We start from the raw sequence: 8,905 nt of genomic DNA on the forward strand, positions 1-8,905 counted from the left end.
GAATAAATGTCATAGGTACAAAGTGGGTGTATAAGAATAAATCTGATGAACAAGGGGTGGTTACTAAAAACAAAGCAAGATTAGTAGCACAAGGATATACTCAAGTTGAAGGAGTGGATTTTGATGAAACATTTGCTCCTGTAGCTCGCCCTGAGTCCATTAGACTATTGCTTGGAATGGCATGTATTTTGAAGTTCAAACTGTTCCAAATGGATGTAAAAAGTGCCTTCTTGAATGGCTACTTAAATGAGGAAGTATATGTTGAACAACCTAAAGGATTCACAGATCCAAATCTTCCAAAGCATGTGTATAGATTGAAGAAAGCCCTCTATGGTTTGAAGCAAGCTCCTAGGGCTTGGTATGGGAGACTCACGGTGTTCCTCACTAACAATGGATACAGGAAAGGAGGTATTGACAAGACCCTATTTGTGAAGAATGAAGGAGGAAAACTCATGGTGGCACATATATATGTAGATGATATTGTGTTTGGTGGGATGTCAGATCAGATGGTCGAACATTTTGTTAGACAAATGCAGTCTGAGTTTGAGATGAGCCTTGTTGGAGAGCTGACCTATTTCCTTGGGCTACAAGTCAAGCAGATGGAAGATTCTATCTTTCTATCTCAAAGCAAATATGCCAAGAACATTGTTAAGAAGTTTGGCATGTAGAATGCAAGTCATAAAAGGACACCTTCTCCTACACAGTTGAAAGTCTCCAAAGATGAAAATGGTGTTAGTGTAGATCAAAGTTTATACAGAAGCATGATAGGAAGTCTGCTATATCTCACAGCAAGCAGAACTGACATTGCATTTGCTGTAGATGTTTGTGCTAGATATCAAGCTAAACCAAAAGTCAGTCACATAAACCAAGTGAAGAGAATACTGAAATATGTCAATGGCACCAGTGACTATGGGATGTTATATACTCATGGATCTAGATCTATGCTGACTGGTTACTGTGATGCTGACTGGGCTGGAAGTGCTGATGATAGGAAAAGCACATCAGGAGGATGCTTCTTCTTAGGGAACAACCTGATATCATGGTTTAGTAAGAAACAAAGTTGTGTGTCCCTATCCACTGCTGAAGCTGAATACATAGCAGCTGGGAGTAGTTGTTCTTAACTAGTTTGGATGAAACAAACGTTGACTGAATACAATGTCACATAAGATGTCATGACATTGTACTGTGACAACCTGAGTGCAATAAATATTTCCAAGAATCCTATTCAGCACAGCAGGACAAAGCACATTGATATTCATCATCACTTCATTAGAGAACTTGTGGAAGAGAAATCATAACACTGGAGCATGTTACTACTGAAATGCAATTAGCTGACATATTTACAAAGGCTTTGGATGCTAATCAGTTTGAATGTTTAAGAGGGAAATTGGGGATTTGTATTCATGAGAATTTATAGCAATTAATTTGGAGTGGAAAAGGTAATAAAAATATTGTTTGCCCACTTAAAAGAAAGTGCCCCATTTATGGTAAATCATTACCTAGTATTGGAACTACCATCTATACCATTTTCACACGCTACCTCAACACAACCACTTCCATCTTCATCAAACTGTATCGACCATCTCTGCTAGGGCAACAAAAATTCTTCCACAAGTTCAACAAAATGTCACAACATCCCTCAACAAAATGTTCAACAAAATTCTTCCCCTTTCAGTCATCCCAGGCGACGCCCCTGGTCCATCTTCCACGGCAGGAAACACTCAAGGTAACAGTTCTGATAACTCTCCCTCTAAGGATGACATGCATTATACTGATTGTGTCATTAGGAATTTGGTCACAAGGATCCTAAATGAAGGACACTCAGTCAAGGGAGTTTCAACTCCTCTGTCTAGAAGGGACCCCTCACCTGAGGTGGAACCTCAAAATGAGAAAGATGATGATTCATCTAGGTCAAAGAAAGATATTACTGCTGAGGGACTGTGCTCTCTAGGTAAAACCTTGCCTAGTAAGAAACTTGTAGATGTTTCTCAATCTAAGAAGCATGACTCTGCTGAAAAAGTGATTAATTTGGAAGAAGAGAGCTCAGATGAGAAAGATGACACCTTGCTTCATCACTTGAAGCCAAGTGTTCCAAAGAAAATGAAGACCAGGAAAGGCAGGTATGTGGCTGAGATGATGACAGCCAGAACTAGCAAGAAGGCTACTGTTGTAGGTCCTTCAAAGTCATGGAGTAAAGTGGAAGTCAAGAAGAGAAAGGTCAGAGAAAGTTCTGATTTTGAGGATGATGTTGAAGACGATGTCCCAGACATCTCTCCTGCCAAAAAGTAAATTGTTAGAAAATCTCTAGCTAAGGTTGCTGCTGTGCATTTGGATAACATTTCCTTCCATCTGGAAGATGGTGCAACCAAGTGGAAATTTGTGATACAGAGGAGAGTTGCTGTGGAAAGGGAACTAGGAAAGGATGTTGTGGAAGTGAAGGAGGTTATGGAGTTTATCAAGTCTGCTGGGTTGATGAAAACAGTTAATACATTACCCCAATGTTTTAAAGGTCTTGTGAAGGAGTTTGTGGGGAACATCCCGGAGGATATTGCTGACAAGAACAACAAAGAATTTTGCAAAGTGTTTGTTAGAGGAAGGTGTGTAAGGTTATCCCCAACTGTAATCAATAAGTTCCTAGGAAGAGGAACAGAAGGAGCTGTTGAATTGAAGGTCACAGACAATGAAGTCTGTAGGACAATCACTGTTGGACAAGTCAAGGAATGGCCAAGCAAAAAGCATCTCTCTGCTGGCAAATTAACTGTAAAATATGCTATCTTGCATAAGATAGGGTCAGCCAATTGGGTGCCAACAAACCACATCTTAACAATCTCCAATGCTCTTGGAAGAATAATATATGCTATTGGAACCAAGCTCAACTTTGATTTTGGAAGGTTCATGTTTGAACAGATTGTCAAACATGCTTCCACAAATGCAGTGAAGCTGCCAATTGCCTTTCCCTCAATCATCTGTGGGATAATTCTAAGCCAGTAACCTGGTATTTTAAGCACACGTGATATCCCCAGTAGAAGGAAGCCTCCATTGTCAATTCATTACAAGTTATTTGAAGGCAGTCATGTCAATGACATTGTCATGACATCTGCAATGAAGAAGCCAGCCTCTCAAGGTGGCCTGATTGCTCAATTGAAAGAAACCTGTAAGGAGTTAGAAATTGGGATTAGGGTGGCTAAGGCTAGGAAAGAGGCTTTAGAGGTTCTAATTAGTAGATTGGAGCAAGGAGAGATGGATAATGTTGGTGAAGCCAAGGAAACAGATGCCCACACCTCAAGTGAGAGGTCTGATTCTCAAGACAAATCTAGTGGGAGTTCTGGATCTGGAGGTGAAGAAGATGCTAGCTCCTCAGACTGAGTTGTGGTGATGATGGTCCCCCTATTATAATGATGTGTGTTCTGGATGCTTGGATGCTTGGATGCTTTGATGTTTTTTGTTTGATGTTTGTAGTTTTTTTTTGCAGTCTTTTTTGATGCCATGATGTAATTTTTGGGCTCTTTATGAGTTCTCTGGATTTCTGATTATCTCAACTAATGTAGCTATGTATAACTATGGTGTTGTACCACCTGACATTTTGTTTTAACATTTTATACGTTATAACATCCTTTGTGACATTCTCTGCTGGACTGATTGACATTTATTTTGTCTAATTTGTCACTTTGGTCTATTTTGACTAAAAAGAGGGAGAAGTTAATATGTGGAGAGCTGCAGTTAATGTGTGGAGATGTGGAGAGCTGCAGTTAATATGTGTTGAAGTAGCTAGGCTAAATAGATGACAGCTGATGTTGAACAGAATAATGTTTTGTGTTGTACATGTGATGTTGAAGGAGATGTCAGAGGATGACTCTGAATGTTACAGGTGCTGTTATTGTTGAAGGAGATGTCTGTGTTGAATAGACTTAGGGGGAGAAGAAGCACCTATGTGTTTATTGTGTGTTTATTGTGTGTTTATTACTAGTTACTATTATAGCTAGTAATTGTGTGGTTATTGCTTATGCTGCTGTTTAACTACTAATATGTTTTTACTCTTGCGAACAAATGGACTGACATATGTTTTAGCAAAAATTTGCCAAAGGGGGAGTTTGTTGGTTCTTGTGTTGGCAGCAATTTTGGTAAAACCTAGAGTGTTCACAAGTTGTCACATGTGATGTCTTAACATAAGATATCTTGTACCTGCTGGATGTTTAAAATGTGATTATGCAGGATGTTACTGAGATGTCAGACCTGATGTTATGACATCTGTATACATAACATTCAGTCTGAGTGTTATGTATTATGTGATTGCGTTTTTAATGCCAATCTATGTTTGGTTGATGAGATGATTGAACACGCTATCAATCAGTAATTACAACGAGATTAACTTATTTTCCAAAGAGATCTAATCAACTGTCATGAGAAGATATGAATGGAAAATAGTTTTAGGGTTTTATGATGTCCAAGCCCAGCCAAATGCTTCTATAAAAAGGACATGGAAAACCTGATTTGATACACAAGAAATAACGAACGAAATATTGAGAGAGAATAAGGGTTTTAGTCTTGCGTGGTTGTGTGAATTGTAAGCCATTCAATTCATCCATAGATGATTGAATTGGTCTAATTTTTGAGTTGTAATTTGTCACTCAAAGCTTTTAAGCATGAGTGTGTGTCTACTTGATTGAAGCTATTAAGTAAGATCAAGTGTGTGTCCTTGAAGAGTGTCTTCTTTTCATTGTAATTCTTGTTTTATATCACTGATGTGATTTAGAGGGAGTGAGTAGGGTCTCATATCTAAGAGTTCTTAGGTAGAAGTCACACGGGTAGATATTAGGTGAAAAGACTGTAACTTGAAGTTGTTTACTGAGAGTCTTTGAACTGATTCTATTTTAGTGGATTTCCTTCCTGGCTTGGTAGCCCTCAGACGTAGGTGAGTTTGCACCGAACTGGGTTAACAATTGCTTGTGTCTCTTGCATTACAGTTCTTTATCTTTTATCCTGCTTGTATTGTTCAGATATTAGTGTCGTGACATTACCTTCGACATCTCATATCTGATACCAGAATTTCAATCTTCACATTTTATTTTGATCAAGAAATCATCAATAGTTTGGATGTGGTTTTCCTTGGAAACCCTAATTCATCTAGGTATCTTGTGTAACTTCTTCAATAAGCTTCTTCACCAATTGATCAAAATATTTCAAGGGATACTTTAAATTCCATCATATTATGCATATATGATCCTCCATGAGCCCCAAAAGTCAAGAGAATGGTAAGCTAGCAAGTTGGTTCATGGTGGTTGACGAGAGGAATTCATCTAATCGGGGTTCCCTAGACCCTATCTCCTACAATATTTGTCATATGAAAATGATTCCAAGAGAAAAGTTACTCTAAATGATATTACAAACAACTCTCATGTTGAGGTCAAGAGCTAGTTTTGCTTGGAAAGTCATTTTGTATGGTGAAAGATTATAGGTCATTTTGTCTAAACCCTAATTTGGAGGTCAACTTCCCAAGGCCATAACTTGCTCAATTTTTATGAGATGAAAGATTTCCAAGTTGCATAATCCAATTCAAGATTTCTAATTCAACTTTTATGTTTGGAGGAAGAGCAAATTCAACTTTTATATACATGTGATATGAGGATACATTATAGGTCATTTTGGACCAATGCCATTGAATAAGTGATTTTCCTCAACTTCATAAATGCATAACTCCTTCATATTAAATCCAAATGAGGTCAAATTTGTAACCATTTTTAAGGAATTTGAGAGAGATACAACTTTTATGAAGGAACATTTTTCATTTGAAGCTCACATGAAAAGTTATCCAAGGTGGAATAAGTGAACATATGGCTTGACACTTAGATTTTTTTTTGACATGTTTGATTTTCCCAACTTCCACCTCAAAATTCATTATGATACAAGCTTTAAATAAAAACGTGTTTAACATGAAAGTTGTTCCTCTTGATCTAAACTTTCCAAAAAGTCCAATTTCATCCCATTTGGACAAGATATGAGTGACCAACGCATGCCTTGAACATTGGATCATCATTTGGCATAAGTGAACTTGAACCTTCCATACACAAATACATAACTTTCCAACATGACTTCAGCAATGTTTGTACTCAATTATGGACCAGAAGGAGTGATTACATGGGCCTATCACACGCATATGCACCCATGCAATGTATATTGCTATTTTTGGATCTTCATTTCAAGTGTGCAAATATCAATCCATATGGCTATAAATAGAACCCCTTGCCATCAGAATTAAGGACCCTGCACGCCAGCTTTGATTCCCAACCTTCAAACCCTCTCATTCAAAGGATAATCTTGAGAATTTCCATTGGAAATTGAGTTTGAATCTCCACTATTTTGAGATTCAAAACTCCAAGAGTCATGTGCCTTTTGTTCATCCAATTCCACTCTATCAAGTGTCCTGAGAAAGATCAATAGTAAGTGTCGCAACTTAAATGCGAAACTAAACAACCGGCAAAGGAAAAGAAAACAAAAGAGTCGCCACCGTTCCTTATTTATCCCAAAGGAGGGAAAGGAAACGATCGAAGAAAACCTGAAGAGAAGGAAAAGACAAGGTCTCGCAACCAAATCTTGGGTTCGGGAGTCGATTATGCGAAGGGAAGGTATTAGCACCCCTACACATCCGTAGTACTCTACGGGATCCACTCTAGTTGTTCTAGTCTAAAGGATGTATGTTTATCTAAGGTACTATTTACTAAAAGAAGGGTTAAAATAAAATGAAAATGACTCGCAAGGATATCGCATCCACTGCATACGTATCTCACCTGAGTATGAGAATCAGAGTCTTCGTAGCTCGGCTACCTATGGGTTAAAGAGAAGTGTGCTCGCTAAGACATCGCGTCTTATGCCTACGTATCTCATCTGGAATGAGAATCAGAGCAAAACGTTGTTCAGCTAACTACAGGAACAAGGGTCTCGATTGCAACTAGGGCAAGAGAAAGGGAAGGTCTCGATCGCAACGAGGGCGAGAGAAAAGAATCGCAACAAGGGCGAAAACAAGCAAGGATTAGTCGTTAGTCGTCAGTCAAAAAAACTCAGCAAGACATCGCATCTCGTACCTACATATCTCATCAGAACATGAGAATCAGAGTTGTCGTAGTTCGACTAACTAGGGGTTAAGGATTGCCATCTGAACATGGACTTAAAAAAGAGGACACCAGTTGTGTCAAAGGAAGGTGGGCAATGTGTTCAACATCCTAGCAGTAGGTGTCGCAGCTCGCTGAATCGAGTCTTAGGCAGTTACCTCTTTGCAATAGAATGGACTGACATGCCACAAGATCGGAGACGCACGAAAGGTCTAAAAATGGGGAAGCTCTGTGTAGCACCTCAAATTTGCACCTCCCATTTTGTACATACATTTTCATGTTAGGTCATTAACATTACATTGTCCACTGCATAGCATTGCATTGTCCATTGCCCAAGTGCAAGTCAACAAGTCAAGACTGGTTAGGAGGAGCAGTCAAGCAAGCAAGCATGTGCAATTCCTATTGAGGCAAAGCCCTAGGGTTGATTCAACAAGTTCATATGACCTAGGGATCATTTTTAAGTGGTTTGGCCAAAGATTGGATGCTCAGAAGTCATCAGTCATTGCACAATGCATCTGAAACCCTAGAAAGTCAACTGTGCATGAAATCATGGATTTGAAGGTGGGAGATGGTTAGAAAGGCTTCATCCATGTCCATACAAGTCTCATTTGACATGTCAAAGATCAACATTGAAGAATTTGAGGTCAGAAGAAAAGTTTCCAAAAATAGTAAGTGACCTGTAATTTCAAACTGCCAAAAATGGAAAGGTCTTCTCCTCAAATTTACATCATCATACAAGCTTCAAATGAAATTTTGTCCAACATGAAAGTTGAATATCTTGCTCTCACCTTTCCAAAAAGTCAGAGAACATCCATTTCTCATTTGTGGTTGAGAAGTTATGATCAAATCATTGTCAAGGAAATTTGAACTTCAAACTTGGATAACTTTCACACCACAAGGCCAAATGGAGTGGGGTTTTTTGCTACAATCTTGTTTTAACATGCTCTATCATAATCATGCATTGCCATTCATTAAATCTCATCACAAAAATATTGGATTTTTCACTTGATTTGAATTTGAAATTTGGAGGGAAAAAGTCCAAATCAAAAATAAGCATTTTTCACACTTCTAAGCTTCACATTTGGCTACTACATGATATTTGGAGTGCATTTGGCTCAATTTTCGTGTACTGTAGCAACACATTCCATGCATGAGAGGTGACTTGACCAATTTGCACATACACTTGCATCTTCATTAATCACTTACATTTGGCTAATTGGGATTAAGGAAATGATTAGTGCATCATATATAATCATAATTCTAACAGAATTTGGATTAACATCTCATAATTTTCCAGATCTAGATCCAAACACAAAATTGCACAAACTTTTGCTCTCACTTTTTCTGCAAGTTTCTTCACAATCCTTTGCTATTTCTTCATTGATTCATCATTCACCAGTGTTATTGAATCTTCTGCAAGCAAGAATTCATCATTTTTGACCAGAATTTGGAACTGTTGGAATAAGCTTCATCAATGGCAACTGAAGATTGGAGCAAGATCCGGAACAATTGAGCCACGATCCATCATCCATTCATCTATGCAATAGTTGTAGAACATCTGCTTTTGCTCCTCAAGCCTTGAAAACCTCGAATCCAGTTCTGCATCAAGTTGAAGGTCAGATTTCGAATCTTGCAATTCGTGAAATCATGCTATGTGTTTTGTAGATCTTTGATTGTAGAACATGCTGAACTTTGTAGTTTTGATTTTCATCAAGAATTAAGAGAGATATCTGGATTTTAAGATTGATTGATGAAACTTATTTGGATTGATGCGTTTGGTATGGTTAGAATTAGGATGA

This window comes from Lathyrus oleraceus, chromosome 5 (genome assembly GCF_024323335.1).
Source record: "Lathyrus oleraceus cultivar Zhongwan6 chromosome 5, CAAS_Psat_ZW6_1.0, whole genome shotgun sequence".
NCBI classification, from domain to species: domain Eukaryota; kingdom Viridiplantae; phylum Streptophyta; class Magnoliopsida; order Fabales; family Fabaceae; genus Lathyrus; species Lathyrus oleraceus.